Genomic DNA, 23,846 nt, shown 5'->3' with positions numbered 1-23,846 from the left:
TGGAATCACTTGGAGGCTTGTTAAAACACCTATTGCTAGATCCCACTCTCAGGGTTCCTGACCCAATAGGTCTGTGTTAGGGCCTGAGAATTTGCATTTCTAACAGGTTCCCAGGGGATGCTGATGCTGTGGTCTGGGGACAAAACTTTAGAACCCCTGGCCTAGAGGATAAATTTGCAGTACAAAATGGCAAATGTATATGGTTGTCTGGTATGTTGTGGGAGAAGAGAAGATGTCTGTGTCCAAGCCTTTCAAATTCTTCCAGTCCCAGTGAGGAAGGGGAGAGCTAGGATAATGCCCTGTTTCTGGAGTCCTTGTCTCTTCAGTCTAGATGACTCAGCAGTCTCTGCAGGGTTGCAGAAGCCCAGGACTGATAAAGAGAGAAGTTAAGATGCCGTCTTTGTGACCCATCCTTTGGTGCACTTGTCATATGTAATATCTAAACTAAGCTTCAGTGCAACTGCAAAATAAGTGTGTTTTCACTCATTTTGTACATGAGAAAACTGAGGCAAAGAAAGTTTATATAATCTACTCTGCTTCCCCAAGATGTTGAGTTACACATCTGGGGCTCCACGTCAGGCCTTCTCAAAAGCCTTTAAACTTCATGCTATTTCCATGAGTCTAGTTGAGCCTGGCCTATGGTTGAGTCCTCAGTGGAAGCAGTTATTAAAATGCTTCAGTAGTCACAGCTGTTTCATCTGCATTAAGACAGTAGTAGCAGAAGCTAGTGCAGGTGTCTCCTTACTTCATTTAGGGCTGTAAAACCCATTGCCTTGCTCTTTTGGCATATGTTGCCAGGAAGCTCAGAAGTATGCTTTGCAGGTGGTGGATTTCCTCAGTCTCCAGAGTTCTTTGGTATAATTATCTCCCTGCTATTTTATTTTAAAATTTGTGTTGCTGTGCCTTCTTTTAGGAGCTTTATAGAATATATAAGCTATATAGATATATGAGCATATATATATTTTCTTTTTATATGAAACCCTTTTGAAATTGGTGGATATCATAGATTAATGAGGGAAAAAATAAAATTTCTGAATGGAATAGATGGTTGTAAGTTTTTTGTGTGCTTTGTTTTGTTTTCTTTTAACTTTTGAAGCATGAATTGCGCCAACTCTGGGTGTATGAGTGGACGCAAACATGCCCAAAGACATATATGTGGTTGATGCCTTGAGATGTATCCAATAAGTCTTGTGATTAAAAGAATGAACTTTGGCCCAGGCCTGACCTGGTTTTGTACTCTGGCTACTCACTGCTTGCTTTGTGACGTTAATGTCTCTGGGCCTCAATGTCTTCATCTGAAATGGAGACAGTGATACCATGCAGAGTCATTGAAGGATGAAAGATTTTGTTGTTTTAACTTACGTAAAATGCCTAACTCAATGCCTAGATATAGTAGGTCTACACTAGACAGTAATTACTACTATTGTTATTTTATGTCTAGCACAGGCTAGGATTTAAAGAAAGACTGGACTGCACATTTGCAGCTTCAGTTTTCCAAGATGTGCAGTGTGGAAGAAAAATGACTTTCTGTTTAATGTCAGGGTGGTTCTTCTGAGAAGAGCTGTCAGGGCTGCTTCTCCTTTAGAGAGAATAGCTCCATCCTGGTGAAACTGACTCTCTAATGATGATAGATTAACACTGCAGAGGCCTCAAGATTTTCTGAATTCATCTGCTTATGGGTTGGTGACAAAGACTTAGACAGCTCTGAGGTCTGCACTGCCTTATTTATGTGTAAAGTGACTTAAGCATTCGTGCCTGGAAAGTCCCCTAAATCCTGCCTTCTGATTTGGTCTGGTTCTTGCTTGAGTTTATTAGATTTTATTACTTTCAATTTTCCTTTCAAACTTATGACTTACACTCAATCTAATTGCATAGGGGTATTTTTTAGGGAGAGGGAGAGTTCAAATGCCTCAGCATTCCAGGTGGGTGTTCATCCCCTATCCTGTTGGTACAGGGAATGAGAAGGTACCATCACCTGGCTGCTGGATGGTGTGGACTAGGACTTTGAGGGCCAAGAGTCAGTCTGTAGCTGTGGGCTAGGCATGATCTGTGGGCTCCTTTGACCTTCCCTAAGCCTAACAACACCAGGGAGCAAGGTGTCCATCAGATGGTGCATCTCGTGGAGGATGTGGCCACAGCCTTGGCACAGGGGTGATTTTCTCCACTTCTGCCCCTCTTGGCCAAAACTATTGCCCAAAAAGGGAGCTCTTTGGGTCATAAAATGCCATCTGGTCTTTGTATATGATTATATAGACAAGCTGTAGTTACACAATAGCCTGATGGGCAGGAAATCAGTGATTCCTCTGAAAAAAAGTAACAACAACAAAAAAACACTCTTACCAAAATGAACTTCCTCTTTCAAACTCTTTGTTTAGAACTTTTCCAGCCTCTTTAAAAAAATGGCTAATAAGGACTACTGCAGTGTTTCAAAATGGTGATTTCAACCCTTCAAACCCAATGCTTTGTTTTTCCATCAGACAGCATATTAAAAAAACAAAAAACAAACAAAACAAAAACAAAAACAAAACAAAAAAAAAACCTATCCTCTTCAGACCAGGATGCGGGGGCAGGTGTCCCTGAGGACACGGGGCTCCTGCCAGCTTGAAATTCTTCATGTGCACCTGAAATAGTTTCGCAGGCCTCAGGGAGGCTCTTTGCAGTCTGCACATGCCCCTTTGATAGACGATTCCATTCACTTGGTTCCCTTCCTTTTGTTTGCCGCACAGATCCAGGAGGCTGCAAGCCAGGGCCTGAAATTCATTGGTGTTATGCCTCAGTACCATTCCCCTGTGGATTTGGCAGGCAGCAGTGCTCCGGTGTCTACTGCCAACAGCACGGAAAATGCCAGGGATGTAAAAAAAAAAAAAATGCACATGGGGATCATGTGTCACTGGAGAATGAGAAACCAGGGACTAGGAACATGTGTGGTGCCCTGGCTGGGAGAAAACAAATCCCAGAGACTGCTCAGGCCCCAGAGGGGAGGTACCCATTGCCCAGCAGCCCAGCTCACCCCCTGGAGAGGGAGATGGTGGACAACTTTCACCACGTGGGGTGAGCAAGACACTGGATGACCCAGATGGCGACTCATTGGAGGTACATGAAGAGCCACTCTCAGGGAGTAAGTATGTCAGCACTGGGAGTTTTGACCCACTTAAAGAGTGACTAACAGCTTTTCATTAATCCCCATGGTATCTCAGAGAAAAAGGAATGGAATTAGAGTGTAGAGATAGCAGTCCATCAAATAGGAGAAATTTTATCAAGCAGTTATCTGGGCCACCTGACTGTTTACTTACTGAAGTTATGATTTATGGAGAGAACAGAACCACATTAAATTGACTTGCAGTGTGCTCCAAAATGTCATGTTTGAAGTGGATTCTAGACTCTTGAGTTCTTTTACCTCCTGTGCTCTCAAAATTTCCCTTGAATTACCCAGCTTTCACACAGAAAGTGGCAGCCTGCCAGGCACCAATGACAACCTACACACAGCTTGTTAAAATACCTGCCTAAAGTAAGATATTTTACAGCTGTGCAAACTGGGATTTAGAGAAGAAATTTGTTGCCCAGTCTGGAAATAGGCAGATCCGGCATATGAACCCAGGTGGACTTACCCAACATCCCTTCACGCCTTTCTACTTGTTCTTTCCTGTGTGATGGACTAAAATAATTTACCGAGGTCCTTAACAAGATTTATAGGGAGCAAAGTTTCCCTCTGTTTCTCTGTGCCTTTTTCTCTACTTTCTTCAGGAAATCTACCATCCATATTTCCCCTTTCTCCAGGAAATCTAGCATCCAGTCATTTCCTGTGAGTAAGGTATGTAGACGAGCCATATGACCCCTTCTAGCCTTTGAAAGGTGAACAAGTATGAAGACTGACAGAAGAAACCCAGAGGTTAGGAGGGCTTTCTCTTTAGGCCTTTCTGGATGATCTCTCAGGTTAACATTGTTATTATCATTTATTTACTAATTCTTGAAATTAGCCTCTTACAAGTGATAATGAACAGGTAGTGCTTCGAGAAGGGAAAACAAGGAGAAACAGTATGTTTTGTTACTTCCAAACTTCTTGAGAAGAAAATTATGGGATGGTTAATTCCAGGGGCCTATTTGCAAAATTGATTTAGAGGGAGATATTGGAGCTGCCTCAGCTCGGTGATATAGTAAGACTACTGTTTAATCAAGGCCTTGAGCCTTCTTAAGTATGCACAGAAATAGAGCCATTCATTTGTGTGATTTTTCACTGTTTGAAGCAGGTGCCTGCTGCACCTCATGGAGTAACTGAGCATGCATTTAAGCCCGGTGTGTCCTCCTCATGAATGCTCAGGCCTTAATCCAGAAACCTCCAGCTTCTCAGGAGATTGGGCTGGATGTGTGTACTCTGAATCCTGAGCGAGAAGATGGGCCTCATTGGAGCCCTTCTCTGCAGTCCAGGACTGTAGGAGGGCAAGGGTCAGGCCAAGCAGAGGCCCCCAGGAGAAAAGGAGAGAGTGACAGAGTGTTGGGGAACATAGTGCTCAAAAATCTAGCCTCTGTTTACATTCCAACCTGCCTTCCATGCCTCAATTTCTCACCCTGTGAAATGGGGATAGAATGATGGTTTCTCATGGAAAGGTTAAAGAAGACATATATTTAAAGCACTTGGCAATGCTTGACTCATGAGTATGAGCTGCTATTATTGGGGTACAGGCTCAGTAGTCCTGACACTCAACATCGACCTCTCATGGAATCCTGGCTTTGAGAAAGGAGGCAGTGACTACTGAGGTTTCCTCAGGATTTTTCAGATTTTTACTGTGTTCTAGAGCCCATCTTCCTCTGAGACTCCTTCCAGACCTCCTGCCTTCTGTGAGAGCATTATTCACTGGGGAGACTTGTCCTAGGAACCTCCCCAGGTGCCCAGGACCTTTATGCTATCCTGTGGCCACTCACTTCCCTCACCCAGAATCTCTCCCAATGGCTGAACACACAGAAAAATTGACACCCACAGCATCTTGGCCACTATCCTGTCACCCAAGTCCCCATTCTCTCCTGGAAAAACAGACCCCGCTAGGGAGGAATGGGTGAATGCATGTCTTTCTGGAGGCAGTCAGCCCACCAGTAGATGAGAATTTCAGCTCTGCAAGTGTAGGCCAGGAGGAGGGATTAAATCCTCCTTCAAGCCCATTCTCCCTAGGCAGGTAAACACTGCCTGTCTCTATGCATAAAGCAGCCCCTTTATCTCTCTGCTCAGGCTGCAAATCTCTGAAATTTAGGCAGCTCACTGTTGTCCTTTTTTCCTCCTTTGGTGGAATAAATAAGCCTTTGGGTTTGATCATTTCACATATAAGCCTTTCAGTGGTCATGATGGCAGTCACCCTCCAAGTGCACTATTCTATATCCTTCTCGTGTCATCTCAGTTACTCCTCACAACAGCTTTATGACAGAAGATGTTATTATCATGTCCATTTCACAAACAGGGGGCGTCACCTTTTGTGGCCCCATTCAGTTAAATTTCTTTATCACAGCTTTAGCATTTGGCCTTCCTGAAGGCTGAATGTCCAGGGACCCTGTCCCCCTTGGTTGTGACCCTCATCTGACCCCCAGCCTCTCTCTTAATCTTTCTCCTGGGAAATCCACTCACCATCACTCCCCAACAGTCACAAAGAGCTACCCCCCACCGCTGCCCCCAGGCACCCCTCCCGGCTGCCTGCTCAGCTCCCAGCTTGCCTTCTCTCCCAGCCCTTTAAGGAGGGAAGTGTTTTAACTCCTCTTCTGCCAGGTGGGCTTAAACAGGCAATCACAACAAGACAATTAAAAAAAATCTGGAGAGAGTCTCCCTCCTCTTCCCACCTTCTCCTCTGTTAACTTATTTTCTTTACAGCAGGCCTTGAGGGAGAGGAATCTAGGCAGTGACTTCTCAGACAGGACTTTCCAGTGGATTCTGCATGTGGAAGCAGGGGCAGGTTGTCCCTCCCCATGTCTGCGGGCTCCATGCAGCCGTCATGTCCTTGCCTCTGCAGGTTCTAGGGGAGGCCCACTATGTGTTCCTCTTCCTGCTCACTTATTTCCTGGTCTGGGGGAATTTCCTTTTGGTTGGAGGTCCATGCTGTGCAGTGATCACCTGAGCCTGTGCAGGGACAGCCTCACCATCTCTGCTGCCACAACTTCCATCAGAGAAACAAGGAGGCTAGACAGGTTCAACAAAATTCTAATCATTCTCACTGACACAAAATAATAAGTCTTCCAAGCACCACCCTTCCTATGCTGCACCTCCTCACTTAAAAGGCTTAGAAATGTCAGCCTGAAACCTGAACATATGATGCCAATCATGTTTCTGGCTGAGACGATTTTATTCAGTAGCACTCCCTGGCTGCCAGCTTATTGTGAATGGCCAAAACCCAGGGGTAGGGCTTTCCTGATGTAGGGGTAGGGCTCCTTCCCTCCCTACACTCTCAGGACAGTTGGACCCCATGATGTGGCCCCCTCCCAGATCTGACACTGCAGCCATCTTTCTCATCTTTTACTCAGTTCATTAACAAACAGCTATTGAGTTCCCATGCATGGTCATCAGCCCCTGCCTTCTGTGTCCTGATGAATTAGCCTCTTGTTAGATTTGGGAAAGAGCCCAGAGTTTGGGGTGTGAAAGGCCCTTGGTTGTGCCACATATAGGCTTGTGATTTCTGCGGTATCCAATTAATGCTTCTGGGCACATAATCAGTGCCGCCCCCTCCCATCAAGGTTGGGAGAGTCACATGTGATGGTGAAGGTGAAAGGCCCTTGTAAATAAGGGACACATGCCTGTGGTTGTTGTCATCCTTACAAGTGGATTCCCGTGGATTGTTGTTCATGCAGCAGTCCCTGCACTTTGCCTTTCCCTGCTGCCCTGGCAAGCAGGCCTCGTGCTGGACCAGAGGTGCCCTGCTATTAGTACCCAATCCTGACTGAAGCTGAGCAGCCTTGCCCAGATTTAGGCATCTGGAATAGCCTAGGGCCCTTCTGCCCTCTTGCCCTGCCTCGCCACCATGGTGCCCACTGCCTGCCTTCCCAATACAAACATTTCTGCTTAGTGCCTTCTGCCCATGACCTCAGCAGCCTGCAGTCCCCACCAAGTGTGATGCCCACTTGTTCTTTCCAGTGCAAGTAATAGCCAGCTGCCTCCTCCTCCCACATCTAGCCCTTGGAGCCCCAGATTTTCAGCCAGGCTCTAAACTCTTTCTTCTCACCTGACCAGAGGTCCAGAGGCCCAGCCAGTCCCCTGCTTACCCTCAAGACCTGGGCTCTCTGGGGCCCCACCTGCAGGCAAACTGCAGCCTTCCATCCTGTGTCTGAGTCCCCAGACCCAGGCATAGACCTCAGGGCTGGACACCTGCCTCTTTCCTCCCCATTCCCTAGTAGCCTGGCAAAGCCTGAATGGACCAGTTTCCCAGGCTGGCAGGATTCAACCACCCCCACCCTTGGGCCCCACACCCCCTTAGCCTGCCCTCACATTCTCCTCTGGTTGGCTTAGGTCAATACAACAAACACATGTGCAATAGGAGGGATCTAAATGAGACAAGGTGGGGAAAAGGGAGAGATGAGAAGAGAGTCCCAATGGGTGCTCTGCCAGTGCAGTCCTTCAGCAATTCCCAGAAAATGATCAGAACCAATGCCTTCCCTACCCCTTTGGGACTTACTGTCCCACGTCTAGAAAAATCTTCCAGCTGAGAGTCACAGAGCAGCTGAGAAAATTTAAATAAACATGGGGTTCTTTTTGCAATCTTTGGTGCTTGCTCATGTGAGGATGTGTATTGGAGAATCAATATTGGAGAATCAGAATATTAAAACATCAAAGGGTATCACTTTTGTACAGTTTCTCTTGGCTGATTTTCATGTGAAGAAAGAAAGGACCAGAGCCAAGGAGATGATGGGACAGAGGAGTGAGTGTACAAGGGTTACGCATCTGCAATCAGATTTCTCCCAATATTTCATTGCTGCTGATTCTTTGGAGGCTCTTTTTTCCAGTGCTCTTTCCTTTTCCTTCCTGAGAAATTTATTTCTGTCTCTGGCATCAGTCTAGCCCCCTGAGGAGGATCAAGCCAGGAAAGCTGTCCACACCATCTGCCTTTTCTGAGGGTCTCTGTCTTCCTCTATTACACCACCAGCACTCTCACTTCTCCTTTGGCCTTCCCCTTTTTCTGGTTCATTATGCATTCGGGAAAGTTGTGTTTTTGTCTTGCCATTGAGTGGGAGCTCCCTCTGTGTGATCAAGTGTTATCATGTAGTTTTGGACTTTGGCCACTTCCAAATTCCCCACCTACTTCTATGCAGAGGCTGTGATTTCCTTTTTCTCTCTAATTCATCTACATTTGTGCTTGACTGTAGCAGGCTGTAGTGAGTGGTGCTGTAGCCTATGTTGGGGTCACCTGTGGTTAGCTCTGGCTAGGCCCACAGCTTCCTTAGCCTCTCTGCCTTCAGATATTCTAGGGAATGGGCCCTGGGAAATGAATGACTCAGGAGTAACTTTCAATTCATGAGGAAAAATGTCCCACAATCCTTGCTCTTGGTGGGCGAATCTGGGTGTGTTTTACACAGTGTCTGTGGGTCCCTAGTGGGACTGAGCCCTACTTGCCCCAGTGGTAATATGCTCTTCAATGCACTTATTCACTGGCATCATCTCCATCTCCTCCCTGTTTTCCATTCCTACTCCTTCCCTCTGTTTCCTGGGATCACTTCCCAAATAAACTACTTCTACAGGAAAGCTTGCAGGGTCCGCTTATAAAGGAAACCAAATAAACCCAAGAACTAACTAAAATCTTGTTTATCCTCTTGCCCTCGGTAGCTGCAGCTTTTAATTGAACCTCTGGCCCCCAGGACTGGAAAACACCTGACTGTCTAGTTTACCTCCTGCCAACCCCAGCCCCAATTTATGGCTGGATTCCCTCAATTACATGTTGCTCCATTTCTAAAGTTTGTATTTTCAAGTCATTAACTAGTCTAGTGATTGCGAGCTCTATACACCAAGACCTAATTTCTGGTATGAACGTATCTCCTAGCTGGAGATGGCTTCTGAGTAAGGAGGAGGGCTGAGAAAAGCGGCTTTGGATGGGGATAATGAACAGGCTAGAGTTGGTGTTTAAAATCCAAGTGGCCACTTCCAAAGATAGGCACCTTCCTTTCCTAATTGTTCTGTTGGATGGAAAGCCTGAAATGGCTTCTGCTCATTCAGGTGTTGCTGATGACGAAGTAACATGGCCCAGCGCTGCTACCTGGTGATTTCTGCTGGTGCTCACTCAGATGGGGCTGTGAGAAGACTTTGTGACCTATGTGAGATAATTTTAGGTGTTAGACAGATGAACATATTTGGTGTTAATGTGCTTCATCATCACCCCTTGTTTTTGGCAAGTGGTAGTGGATTGCCTTCATACTCATGAAAGAAAGTTTCTTTTTTTAAAAAAAAAATATATTTATTTAAATAAAGGAAAAAGTCAACTAGTACTTGGATACCACAAAACATTGTGAGGTACTGAAATTTGGGAAACAGCATCAAAGAGTGCTTATGCAGGGAGCATGAATTTGCTTTGTCCTTCTTGCTAATGTCAACCATTGTTTATGACCTTTACATTCTTGTTTCACAGAAGGTGGGGATTTTCTTATGATTTAAAAAGATATTTTTGGAAACCAAAGCGTATTCCTGACTAGGCTGCGTAAGCAAGACTTTTTAAGCTGGGTCAACTGATTGCTTGACTAAATGAGGAGCATAAAAACAGACTTTCAGACTTAGATTGGAATTCCAGATATTTGCTTCTGGAGGCTGCTACTGCTAACCCATGCCCAGCTGCACATAGGCAGGCGTGGCTCAGCTGCTGGGTGGTGGTGATTATTGATTGCTGAAGATCTGAGCTATAAATGAAGGAACTGAAAGCTCAGCACCTCACCCCCAGTGCCTTCTTGGCTGTTTGGGCTGACCTGCCACTCCAGGCAGGAACTCTCATTTACAGGAACATATTTATTTTTACATATCAATGATGTATTTTTGATGTACTTGATTAAGTAATATGGGTTCAGCCCCAGGAAACACTACTCCTGTTTATAAATAGTGAGTTCAGGAGTATATAATATTTCTGACATTAGAGCAGTATTTTTGTTTTTATGTGTCTCTGTACCTTTACTTTTTAAAAGACCACTCTGACCCAAATACATTCTGCTTTTGTTTCCAAAACACATATTTGTATGAATTTCTAGAACCATCTGCTGTGTTCTTTTCTCAACCACCTAACTGTACACATTAATCCCAGATAATCCCAGATAATTCATTATATTCCAGATTAAAAACCTAAGTCCCCCATTAGAAGCCCAACCTTTGAGGTCCATATTACTTTAAGGCAGCCTCACCTTACTACTTGGAATGAGGCTTTATTATTTGACAACAATACAGCCTCACAGAGATTTCAGCATTCATCATATCACTTATTCAGGCTCCTGAGAGATTCCACTAAACCCGACGAAGCAGCTTTTTATCTTTGGTTGACTTCTTCTGTCTCCACTACCTTTACAAATCTCAGCAGAAATGTAGATCTCAGCCCTTTTCAACAAACCGAATAGCCATCAGAAGGGCCGGCAATACTTCCCTCTCACCATTCCTCTCCATGTCTCCAAAAATGGCCAGACAGTGAGAGCTTGGACACCAACCGGTTAGGGCACATGAGCGACCACTTCCGGAAAGGAGGCAGGCTGGTGAATGCAGTGTTCTGCCTTGGAATGGTGAATGGTATGGAATTCACTGTCCTTTGGTAGCCCTTTGTGAACTCTCCTCCTAACTATTGAAATCTTAGTCCCTCTTCATAGCCTATTTCATTGAGAAAACACTGCAGCCAATAACCATGATGAACTTTATCTCTAATTAACACATCTTGAGGAACTTTCCATAAAGCCCAGGGCCTGTAGTCTCTAAACCTCTCTAGCAGTCAACCAGGTATCTTCTGAAATGACAGAGAAAGCGGAATGATTCTATATCATTGACGGTGGCCTCAGTCTCTGTTACTTTTAAAGCCTTTTGAAAAGATTGTCCCCTGGATTTGTTAATTACCTGTTGGAAGTGTGCCATTCCAAAGTGCAAATTGTTTGTAGACAGTATTACAGTTTGAAGTAGCAGTGGCAGCACCTTGAAATTAACAGCAGAGAAATAAGTTGAACAGACTGGTTTCTGTAAGCTCCACTGAGACACTCACTGTTCCCAGGTCTCCCAGCACCCAGTACCCCCTCCCCAGTAATGTATTGTCTCTAGTGGTTTGCTGCATGGAATAGCACTATTAATGTCAGCTCTCCTAAAGCAGAAAGTCTATGTGTAGTTGGAAAATGTGTCAAACAAAGAAAGGGCTTTAGGTTAATGGGAAGGCAAGTTGAGTCACCAGGGTGTGTCAAATCTAAGAGGCAATTTGGGGAATGGGACCAATGTGCAAACATGTACATATCCTAAGGGCTGCCAGTCATAGGATCCCTAAGTGAAACATAACACCAAATTTGTCAATCCCAGCAAAACCTGGCAGGGAGCATCAACAGTATTGTGTGTTGTTGTTGAGAGATTTTCTCTCAAGAATTAGCAAAGTCATGAACAGAGTTTGGATTCTACATTGCTTGCTATCCTTGAAATGCCAGCAAGCATCCTGAGAATAGAGACCATTCTGAATTCTAAATGAATGTACTTTAAATCATCCAAAGCCTTAGAACATGATACAGCACAGACGGGTCTTAATTTTGGATGAAAGTCTCACCATTGTCTAATATTGACATCTTACCATAGTAGCAGCAGGCGTTGTATAGCGTACTGGTCCATAACCATTTGTTGAATGCATGAATGACACAAGAAAGTGATTGGCTTGTTACGAATACATTCAGAGAGCTATCCAGAGCAGGGCTGTCCAATAGAAGTGCCTGTGATGATGGAGGTGTTTGTTCTGTATCTGGGTTGTCCGGTATGGTGACCACCAGCTGACTATGGCTACTGAGCACTTGAAATGTGGATACTGCTACTGAGGAATTGAATTTTAAAATTAATTTAACTTTCATTAAGTTAAGTTTAAATAACCATATGTGGCTAGTGGCTAGTGTCTCTGGTCAGTGGCACTTGGTCAGTGCAGTTCTATAATACACATATCTTTAGTAAAACTAATGTAGGGTCACTTCTGTGCCCTAGTGGCAAGGAGGGCAACCTCCCTCTATACAAGGAAGCCCTCCGTGGGTACCTGCAAAGTTCCTCAAAGTCAGGGGTTTTCATGGTCTGGTTTGAGATGCATCATAAAACACCAGTGGTGGTACATGCGTGGGGACAACTTGGGACAGATGTCTACAGCCTGACTTATCAGTGTCAGCAGAGACCAGGAAGGAATGCTTTGGCTCCTTTTTTCCTGTGGGGACACCCCATTGCTCATCTTGGGTTGCAGCAACAGTGGCTCTTTTCATCCCCTCTCAGTGCCCATAGATGCTCTCTGTGGCCACACGTAGTTTTACATTCCTCCCCAGGAAACTGACGATTAATTGTTGAAAGTGTGTAGGGAGGTGCTGGAGATAATGGGTACACAGGTGGCCACTTGGAATTTCTTCCGCTATTAGATAAATTATGGAATCAAAAGGAAGGTTTTCTCTTTGTCCCCACTGCCTGAGCACATCAGGGACCCTAAGACCCCCTAGAAGGAACACCTGGAACATTCACAAAACCATTTACTGGTCCTCTACCATTATGATTTGGTAATCAAGGCTGAGTTAGATTCCTCTGCTCCCTGTCACCCCACTCTTCAACCTGGAGTCCACAAATGTAGAAAACTTAGACAGCTTTTTCTTCAGATTTGACTTGAGTGTTTGACATAGCCTCCTTTGGATTTACCACATTAAATTCGTTCTTCCTCTCATGAAAACAGAATATGTACTTTCCGCTGGCAAGCACAATGATGAAGTCCTCCACAGAGCCCAGGCATCTCCCTATATGCAGCCAATATCTTAGAGCTCCACCATTAGCTGTTCGTATCTATGTCAGGGAGGGCTGCAACATTCTCAAAACAAAATGAATTGAAAACCACCCTGATTTTAAACACAGTTTCACCCTTTTTATGTCTGTTGGGAGGGAGAGTATGACTGGGAGTAATGCTTACTGGGTTAGGGCATTTCTGCTCTGTAAAGTCCAAGGTGTCCATTGGCCAGGGATGAAATATGTGTATGTTCTTTACCCAGAATTTAAAAAAAAATGGCAAGCTAATTGTCAGAGGAACGTATTTCTAATGAGATAATTAATGTCCTTACAAATAAATCTGGCAGAGCTAGAAGCATATCTTTAAGTTGTTTGCCATCTGGAAAGCCACCAGTCAAGACTCTTAAATATAAATTTATACTCCTGAATTTTTTCCAGAGTCATAAAACTCACGAGAACTTTGTCCCATAAACAAGGTGATGTTTCAGCCTGAATTCCCCAGTGCAAACTCCAGAGCTTCTGTTTTCAAGGCGTTACTGCCTTCCCTATGCCTCCCAACCCAGGACGTAGAAACACTTGTACAGTCCTCAAGTTTGGGCTCCTGCTCGTAGTGTCTAGGACTCCTCTCCCTGCATCATTCATTAAACTTTAGAATGACTGGGTGTCTTGGGATGAGGGAGCAATGCCCATGGGCTTTGGCAAGCTTAGGTCACAGAGGAGGGGCATATTGCTGACGATGAACACCTAGTGGTTGGTTTGTATGGGTGCTGGTCTCAGGAATTCAAAACTTAGCATTGACTTCATCCTCATAATTCCTCAGTGAAGTAGGTAGTGTTGTTATGCCTGTGTTATAGCTGTGGAAACTGAGGCACAGAGACATTAAGTCATTGTGAAGGTTACCAGCTAGTAAGATCAAGGAGATGGCAGGAAGAAAGAAGGGAGTAGGTAGCCAAAAGAACCCATGAGGTGGGTGGGATAGAAGACAAAAGACATATCTACGCTGGCAGGAGTTGTGGCTCCCAGCGGGACCTTGGTAGCTCTCCCGGTGGTGAGAGGAGGACTCCAGGGTCACTCTAGGGAGGTGGTAGGACCCAATGGGAAGCAAGAATGAGTCCAGGGACTGCATAGCAGAGTAGCCAGGCACTCAGGAACATGTCAGCCTGTGAGACGCAGGCTAGGTTCTCTATTTCTAGAGGATGGAAAAGACCAGGAGGAGAGAATCTGAGCTGAGCTGGCTGTTGAGGAGGAGTTGAGTGGGAGCCAGGAGTTTGGGTGAGATTGAGGCTGTCTTCCCCTGAAGGCTCAGCGAGGAGGCTGATTTCTCACAAGGCCTCTGGGCCTGCAGAATCACTGCTGCCATCTCTGGTCACTGAGGCTGCTGCCACTGCTACCATCTGTCTTTCCCTGCTTCGCCCTGCATTCCTCTTGTTCTGTCCTGTCTCCCATCCCCAACTACTCTCTTTGCCCTGCCTTCCCTGCCCCACCCCCCTGCGCATCCCTGCTCCTTGCTCCTTATGCCCTTGACCTGTCCTTGTCCTTTCCTACCCTAGCAGTCCTCCACCTCTTTGTTTCAGAAATGGCCTTTGCAGCTGATCATCCAAACCAGAACCCACTCCAGCAGCAGTCAGTGTTTGTGGTGATCGTATCCTCACTTCTGTTTTTGCCTAGAAGAGCCCTTTTCCCTTTCCCTGTCTGCTCAAAAGGAACCTATCCTCTTATTCTGCAGAATGGCCTATATTATGTTTTCATCTGGTCAATGCTCACGGCATCATTGATCTTATTTATCCAGCCTCTATTTCCTGTAAACTGGAAGTTAGTTCTAAGACCTTGATAAATTAAGAATTATGACTAGAATACATTCCAAGCAATGTGTTCTCCATGATGCATCACAAAGGGGACACGTTGCACCCAGATGTTTCTCTGCTCCCACCATTTTAAAAGATTAGGCCTTCCTTGAGACTTTCTCTGATGCCCCAGCGGCATGTAAATCCAAGTAACACTTGGTATTTATACCACCTTTTTTGATACGTAGCATATCCTCTATGATGATATATTTGCAAAATACATATGTAAAATACATATACATATTTTAAATAAAATATATACATTAAATATGTGGGTAATATACTTTATACAGATATACTTGCAACGAACCCCCAAGGCAGGTCCTACTTTTTGCAGCTCCTTAATATTGCAGTGCCTGCATACAGAAGGTGACTAATGAGAGTTCTGGATCATGCTCAATAATGCCAGTGGTGATGATGGAAAAAGCTGATATTGGAGTGTTTCACCAGGAACCTGCAGGTTTTAGCATGGGACTGGTAAAAGATGGAGAATGAAACCTTACCATGTGTTTCTGATAGCCACTCCCTTGGGACACCACTCTTCTCCACGAATGTCTGGCCTAGGAGTTATAGTCAGGGCTTCTATTTCAGAATAGCCACTTAATAATGTAGGGGCTAAATTGCACATATGCCATTAAATGCATTTTCTGATATGTCCATGGGACATCTTTAAAAAACTTTTATTGCAGTTTAGCACACATGTAAAAAATAGTACACATCACAAGAATATATACCTCAGCGGCTTTTCACAAAGTGAGCACACACATCACCAGCACATAGATCAAGAAATAGAACATATCAAAACCCTAGAAGCCTCTGCCTGCCCCACACTGTTTCTCTTCCCCTGGGGTAATCACAGTCTCTACTTGAAACACTATGTATGAGTCTTGAACTTTATACAAAACTTTATACAAATTTTATACACTTGTCATTGTGGGATTCTTCCACATTTTTACATGTAATTGCACTGTTTATATCCCCCCGGTGTAATCACAGTCCCTACTTGAAACACCATTGATGAGTTTTGAACTGTATACAAACTTTATACACACACTTGTTGTTGTGGAGTTCATCTGCATTTTTACATGTAATTGCAGACCATTTTCTTTCATCACTGTGTGCTAACCCATTGTGTCAAAATACACAGCTATATGCATAACTCAGCCATTTACAATCATATTTTTATTCTTTTTTTTTCTGCCATATATAGGAGAGCATGGCATCTGCACAGATGTGGCCCCAAACAGAAGTCCTAAGTCTCATTGTGACCTGACTAAAATCTTATCCTAACCACCAAGGCAGAGAGAATATGGTGCATTGGTCAGAAAACACCAGCTCTGCAAGTGTAGAAACTTAGCCTGTTTAGCACCTACCCCCAGTTCCTCAAACAGGGTCTGCCTCATCATAGCAGTAGCTCAATAAATGTCTGTTGTTGAAAGGGGGTAAGTTTTAGTGTCAAACAAATCATATTTCATATCTGATTTGGCCTTTGTATTCCATATGAGCATGGACAAATCATGTAACTCAGATGTCTATCCACTAAAAGGGAATGATGACTCTTACAGAATTTGGGGGAGGATTCAATGAAAAGCCTTGAACTGCACCTGGCAGAGTGCCTCACATCCATCAACCAATGAATCAGAATGTTTCTTCCCTATCTGTTCATTTAATTGGCACTGCAACTTGCAAGCTAATCTTTTTCTAGCTAAAGAGGAGTAATAGCTTTTCTAGATGATTCATTGCATCAAATTAAGAATGTAGGATGGTAGCCAGGCCTAGAGCAGCAGAGAGTGTTCAAGAAACAAGAAAAGGCAGCAGCCTTGCTTATTCTTTGGTTAATAGAGCAAATTAGCTTCAGTGTGATTGTGGAGCAACATGGCACCTTTATCTGGAATTGGTTGAACAGTGATTATATTTGCCGTGGGATCACATGCCATTGACCACATGTGCAATTGCACTTATGCACTTGGCCAGTGCCAATCTTGGAATCAAGGTGGTGCCAAGAGGACTGTGCAGCCTCTGATGGAGAGAAGGCACTCTCAGAGAGCCAAGAGCATCTGTTAGGCCAGCTATTCCAGGGTGGTCAATCTAGTCCAGTCTAGTTTGTTTAAAGAACAACAGTAACATTTTGTTTTTAACCCTGCAGAAATAGACCAAATGCATTGACCGCTTGTTATGGCGTGCACATTCAGACTAGACTTTGGTGAAGCACAGCAGCCTAGGGCTGAGCCTGAAGGTTTGCTTGATAGACAGTCTTAGTATCTCAGAGTCCGCAGGAGAAGAATGGTTGCTTCATAGAATTTACCTCTTGAAATACTATGACAAATCTCCTTTTCCCACATCCTTCTTGTAAATCATAAGCTTGGAATATTTAGGTGGCCTTTTGCCAAAAGGCCAGCATCAAATATTTATACAGTATGAAGGCAAATAGCTTTTTGTGGACAGTAGGGAAGCATCTTTGCTTTCATAAAAAATGCTGTGATAATGGAATGTTTTCCATAGATGGAGGGTGGTTTACCCTTTTTACATCAGAGCATTAACTCTAAGATAGACCTATTTATGCCCAAGTCAGTGCACATTACAGTGAGGCTGAGCCATGTAGGTAATGAGGAGACAAGCAGTGGACAAAGCCATCAAAACAAGTGAATCTTTAAAAGCCTAGCTATCTGCTCTCTGTAGTTCATTGATTTTTTTGCTGTTAGGTGACCAGATTTTGACAGCCATTCTGAACTTCAGCCTCATGGTTAAGTAGGTGAATCAGTGCTCTGGATTCAGAATACTGGCACATTATGCTGAGGTGGGGAGGCTGGGAAGCAGGCAGTGGATGAGGTGGGTGGTGAATAAGGATCCGTGTGTGTTCCTCCTTCATACCACCAAGCTAGCTGTAGCTTTCCCTGCTGACTACACAGCCCCTCTCCCAGGCCTGTGACTTAGGAGGAAGGAGAGGAAGCTCAGCAGGGAATGGAGAAAATGTCTGGATGGGATTCAGAATACTGGAGCATTATGCTGAGGTGGGGAGGCTGGGAGGCAGGCAGTGGTTGAGGTGGGTGGACAATAAGGATCTCTGTGTGTTCCTTCTTCATACCCCCAAGCTAGCCGTAGCTTTTCCTGCTGACTGCACAACCTGCTTCCCAGGCCTGTGACTCAGGAGGAAAGAAAGGAAGCCTGTCAGGGGAAAGAGAAGAAGTCTGGATGGGCTGTGAGTGTCCCCTTCCCTCTTCTGGACCTCAGTTCTGCCATGCTCACCATGGTCAGGCTAAACATCACCATATAATTTGTGTTGAATTAGGCCCATAAGTACTTAAAGCACATGGCAGGCACATTTAAAGGGCCTGGAGGTTTTCCACTGAGAATATATGTAGGTAGAGTCTTTGGAAATTTGATGTAACATATTTTTGTAGAAGTCTTGAGGAAATGTGTGCCATGTTGATATAACCCTGAGGGACTCATTGAGTGTCTTCTGGTCTCAAGCATGCCTAGGTCAGGATTTGGAAAGGCTATACTCAAAAAGGTCTCTTAGGGCATCCCTACTGTGATGGGGCTCCAGATGGACTCCTGGAATATTACTCAGAAGTTAAAAAGTGAGCTGGATTTTGGTTCATGCTTGCCTTCAACCCCAAAATACTTTTGACATGATTTAGCTGTACAGCAGCTGTTTTTCCCTGATCACCTATGAAATATGTCTTTTTAGGAGGCCATGGAATAAGCACTTGGGACAAATTTTTCGGCAAAACAGATGAGAGAAGCAAACTTAGAACCTGCCAAGGCAATTTGATAACAGACTGTCAGTATAGTAAACAAGAAACTGGAGCATGTTATTGGTTTACCCATAGTTATCTTACTTGAAATGTAGAATTATCTTACATTCGGATAATATTAGGATAAGGCTGCTGTGCTTGTTACTCTTACAATCATGGTTTGTTGAACTGGTTAGGCCACACTGTTATTCTCAATAAGGACCCAGGCTAAGCAAATTACAGTGGTCTTGTTTTTTAGGTCTAGGTTGAGCATTGTGTCTATCAGCTATTGCTCCAATAATGCTGAGTAACAAACCACTTCAGAACTGATTGGCTTACAAAGGTAACAATTTATTCTGGCAGATTTGGGGGTTGGCTGGAGCAGCTCTGTTGAGGCAGACCTGGTCTCAGCTGGGCTCCCCTGGGGCAGCTCTGATCCATTTGTCTTTCATCCCTCTAGAACCAACTGGCTAGCTGGGGTATGCCCTCTCAACATAACAGCAAAGTCAAAAGAGGCCAAGCTCTACCACACACATGCTTTTTAGGCCTCTGTTTGCATTACACCTGATAATATCCCATTGGCCAAACAAGTCAGATGAACAGAGCCCTAAGTCGCTGACCTCCCCAATACTCAGTTTAGTCTTAATCACCTTCTTTCCTGATTCTGCTGCTCACCTGATCTTTGTCTGTCCCTCATTCACTATGCATGTCAGGCTGTCTGTCCCTTCCTCCTGGAACTCTCAAACCTCAGATCCGTATCCCTTGCTTGCTTAGTTCACTCAAATTGGGGAGCCCTACGCTGATGCATCTTTCAAAAATAGCTACCACCACTGTGTCCACCTTCACACTCTCCCCTTGGCCCACTTGGCATTTTATAGCATTTATCGCATCTGACATTATGTTACTTTCTTCCTCCTCCACTGCAAGGTAAGCTTCATGGGTGGTGGGGACTTTGTCTTACTGCTTGTGAGGCCTCCAGTGACTTACAAGAGTACTTGGTACATAATAGGTTCCCAGCAGGTATCATAATGAACGGTTGGAAGTTTATTCAGAGTAAACTTGAACTCCAGTAACATGTCACTCATGCTTCTGAGGCCCTATCTTACATTTTTAGACTCCTCTAAGGAAAGTTTTTCCATTAAGATTATATTAAAATTGTCTCCCCGTAGTTTTAAAAAACTCTTTGATTCTAGTTATGCCTTCAAGAGCCTTGGAGAGGAGAGAAAAAAGGAAATTCTTTGTCATCTGTGTTGTCCATTTACTTGTGTTACACCCATTCTAACTTGTTAATAACATCACAGAAAAGGATATAAAAGAAAACGCAAATTGTGTGTAATTCCACCACTTATAACTGCTGCTAGTATTTTGTGTATTTCCTTAAAGTTTGTCTAAACCGTTTAACATAAAAATCTATATTGAGCTCATATGGCAGTTTCATATCATAGTTTTTTTCTCCATAATATTATATCGAAAGTATTTTTCTGAATCACTAAATTCCCGTGATATTTTTAGGGGCAGCCTGGTATTAATTGTACAGAAATCTCTAAATTTAACTATTTTTCTGTGGTTAAATATTTGGCTTGTTGAACATTAAGTTTTTAAGCAATTTTATAAGTAAGCCTTGTAGATAGATATTTGATAGCATTGGAGGTTATTACCTCAGGACAGAAAAGAAAGGTAAGTTTTCTGGGTGAAAGAGGGTAGACTTTTTGTGGCAAGCTACTGCAACATTGTTAAATTGCTGTCTAGGAAGTTTGTACAGGTAAAATTCCCTTAAGCACTGTAAACTTTCCCATATTACTTTTACCAGCAGTGACAATTTTGTTTTCAAAATTTGTCACCTTGCTAAATAAAAAAGAAGTTGAGGACTGGAGCAGTGGCTCATGGCTGTAATCCCAGCACACTGGGAGACCAAGGATCACTTGAGTCCAGCAGTCCAAGACTAGCCTGGGCAACATAGTGACCCCCATCTCTACAAATAATAAAAAATTAGCTAGGGGTGGTGGCATGCGCCTGTGGTCCCAGCTACTCGGGAGTCTGTATGGGGTTGATCACTTGAGCCCAGGAGTTTGAGGCTGCAGTGAGCCGTTATTGTGCCATGGCACTACAGTCTAAGAAACAGAGTGAGATCCCCATCTCTAACAAACAAATAAAAAAAAAGATGGCAATTTTTTTTCAATGTTTGTTGGCCATGGAAAGAGAAAGAGAAATAATTAATTCCTAGTTTAAGTCCTTTGTTTCTAATGGTGTTTTAGTATTTTTAACTATGTGTAAAACTTTTCATATATAAATATATTAAGCTTGGCCTTTATTTTTGTTATTGTTGTTGCAAATAATTTTCTCATGTTGATGACCTTTTGTTTATGGAGTCTGTTGGGAGACAAAAGCGAAAAATTGTTATATGTTCACATTTGTGAGTCTTTTTCTTTATGACTTCTAGATACTGGCAGTTCCAGGAACTCCAACATGATTCAGAAGACTTTCTGAATTTGTCTCACTTCCCTCCCTGTGAAAAAAAAAAAAAAGGTCACATTATTATGGATTTGTTCTATTGAAAATTGTCCTTTTAGAAAAGCATGTCATTGAAATGTGCTTTGTATGTGTGTTAGTTTGCTAGGACTATCATAACAAAATACCACACATTGGGTGGCTTAAACAACAGACATTTATTTTCTCTCAGTTCTGGAGGCTAGACGTCCATAGTCAATGTTCTGGCAACTTCAGTTTCCGGCTAGGGCTCTCTTCCTGGCTTGCAGACAGCCACATTCCTGCTGTTTCCTCATGTGGCTTTTCATCTTTACACACTCCAGGAGAGGGAGAGAGAGGGCTCTGATTTCTCTTCCTCTTATAATAAGGACACCAGTCCTATTAGACTAAGGCCCCATCCCACCCTAATTTAAAGGAGGACTAGGACTTCATTTAACCTTAATTACCTTCCTAAAGGTTCTGTCTCCAAATATAGTCACATTGGGGGTTAGGGCTTTACCATACGAATTTTGGAAGGACACAATTGAGTCCATAATGTTATGATTGAGCATTGTTTATAGCATAGAATCTGGGAACCAAGAGACATTGTCTGTCCATCATCCCATTTTACAGATGAGAGACCAAGCCCTTCAAAGAGTCACATCACCTTTCATGGTAAAGCCTAGCCCCAAACCACTTGCTTCTAAGCCAGTCTTCTTTCCCCAAATCCCTTACCAAAGTGAACCTGGACCTTTAGGAGCCATGCACCAAACAAAGGGGCAAAAGGTGCTATCCTTAGTGTATTCTGCAGGGGCAGGGACTCTGTTCTGTATTTCTTTCTTTCCTTTTTTTTTTCTTTTTCTTTTTTTTGAGACAGAGTCTTGCTCTGTCACCCAGGCTGAAGTACAGTGGTGCAATCTCTGCTCACTGCAACCTCCGCCAACCCAGTTCAAGCAATTCTCCTGCCTCAGCCTCCCAAATAGCTGGAATAACAGGCACACCTGGACATGCCTGGCTATGTTTTTATATTTTAGTAGAGACAGGGTTTCACTGTTTTGCCCAGGCTGGTCTCGAATTCCTGAACTCAAGTAATCCACCTGCCTCGGCCTCCCAAACTGCTGGGATTACAGGCATGAGCCACTGAGCCTGGCCTGTTCTATATTTCTTTTTACCCTCATTTCCTAAGACAGTTCTTGATCATGCTATACATTTCATGTATACTTCTCAAATTGTACAAAGCTTGGGACCATTGACTAGAGCAATGCCCAGGGAAGCATTTCCAGTGGTAAATGATTTGGGAAAATCCACCCTTCCCCAGATTCCACCTCTTGACAAGAGCTACCTAAAATGTTGTCTGGACAGTAGCCCTCATCATGAGTACTTCCAAGAATTAACACATCTAGAATGCATCTGACAAGCTCAGATCTGGTGTGTTATGTCTCTTCCCTTTAATTAAAAAAAAAATTGTCACCTAAATAGTTTCTTCTAAAAACTGTCTCTAAATGACTGTGTTTTACCCTGGATAAGTTCTCACCAATGCATCCCGACACTGCAGCATTAAAAGGAAGATAAACGTTTGAAATCAAATGGTGATGGCTAACAATGAAATTTGAGCTCACGAACCCAAGGATATTATTCAAAACTGTGAGAAAAATTAGCCTCATTCATTCTGATAGGGCTAGATAGGTTCTATGGCTGTGTGTGCCTTCTTTAATTAACATGCAGAAAAGATGTTCTGATTGGCATTATTAATGAATGCAGTGGAAATGTTTGCTGCTTAGAAGACTTCTGCCACAGATGGTTTACAAACCCCACCCTGGCCTTTTTCTTTTTCCACAGATTTCTTACATGGCTTGACAGCTCGTAAGCCATCTTGAAGCTGTTTCCACAGAAGATAGCAAAAGCATACAGGACTTCGATGCTATTTGGTTGAACAATGGACAGTCCTGGAACTAAGTGTGGGGTTAGCAGCCCTGCTTCTTTTGTTTAGACAATTGTTGTATCCCCCTCCTCAATCTGACCTTCGGGTTGTTGCTCAGTTGTGGCTTTCTTCTGAGACGGAGTTGACCTGGTAGGTCCTAAACTCCCTTAGTCCTTTTATTCTCCTCTTTTCCCAGCCCCACATAGGGGTTGGCCCTCCTCTTCCCTTTCTGTGGGAAAAACACCTTGCACGTACCTAGCCATTTGGTGGAAGGAGAGTTGTGTTTCATTAATTTGCATATAACTGACAGTTCTAAGTGATATAAATGAGGCCACATAATTTATGGCCTCTGTAATAATCAGAGCAGCATCGTTATCGGAGCCAGACCCTGTGGCTCTCTCTGCCAGCTACCTTCAGACTTATGCACATGAGCTCACTTAATCTTCACAGTAAGGCTTTTAAGTAAATATTCTTACTGCCTCTGTTTTTTAGATGAGGAAAATGAGGCACAGAGAGGTTAGCTCCCTGGTCCAAGATTGCACGTTAAGTGCTGAAGAATGTATTTGAGAAATGTTGACTCATGATGCCACCAAATTGCTGTGGGCAGGGGAATTACTCAAACCATGTTCTGCTGGGCTTTGGAGGAGCTAATTTACTTCTAAGATTCACTAGTTTGTACCTGAAGGGCAGTTTTCTAACTATGGAAGCATGGACTGAAGGGGGCCAGCACCTCCACAACCTGTGGGTGTTTCTTGTCAGGTGGGTCGAGAGACTGAGAAAAGAAATAAGAGACAGAGACAAAGTATAGAGAAAGAAAAGTGGGTCCAGGGGACCGGTGCTCAGCATAAGGAGGACCCGCACAGGCAATGGTCTCTGAGTTCCCTCAGTATTTATTGATCACTATCTCTACCATCTTGGAAAGGGGGATCTGGCAGGACAATAGGGTAATAGTGGGGACAGGGTCAGAA

The 23,846-nt window shown here is 43.8% G+C and overlaps 1 pseudogene; it reads left to right on the top strand.

The window, feature by feature from the left end:
* The window catches only part of LOC129395670 (raftlin-like), a 99,930-nt pseudogene extending 77,017 nt beyond the window's left edge, over positions 1-22,913 (top strand).
* Positions 22,914-23,846: the final 933 nt, after the last annotated feature.

The sequence above is a fragment of the Pan paniscus genome, chromosome Y (assembly GCF_029289425.2).
Source record: "Pan paniscus chromosome Y, NHGRI_mPanPan1-v2.0_pri, whole genome shotgun sequence".
NCBI classification, from domain to species: Eukaryota; Metazoa; Chordata; class Mammalia; order Primates; family Hominidae; genus Pan; species Pan paniscus.
Note: the sequence above shows the minus strand (reverse complement) of the source record. Positions and strands in the feature narration are given on the sequence as shown.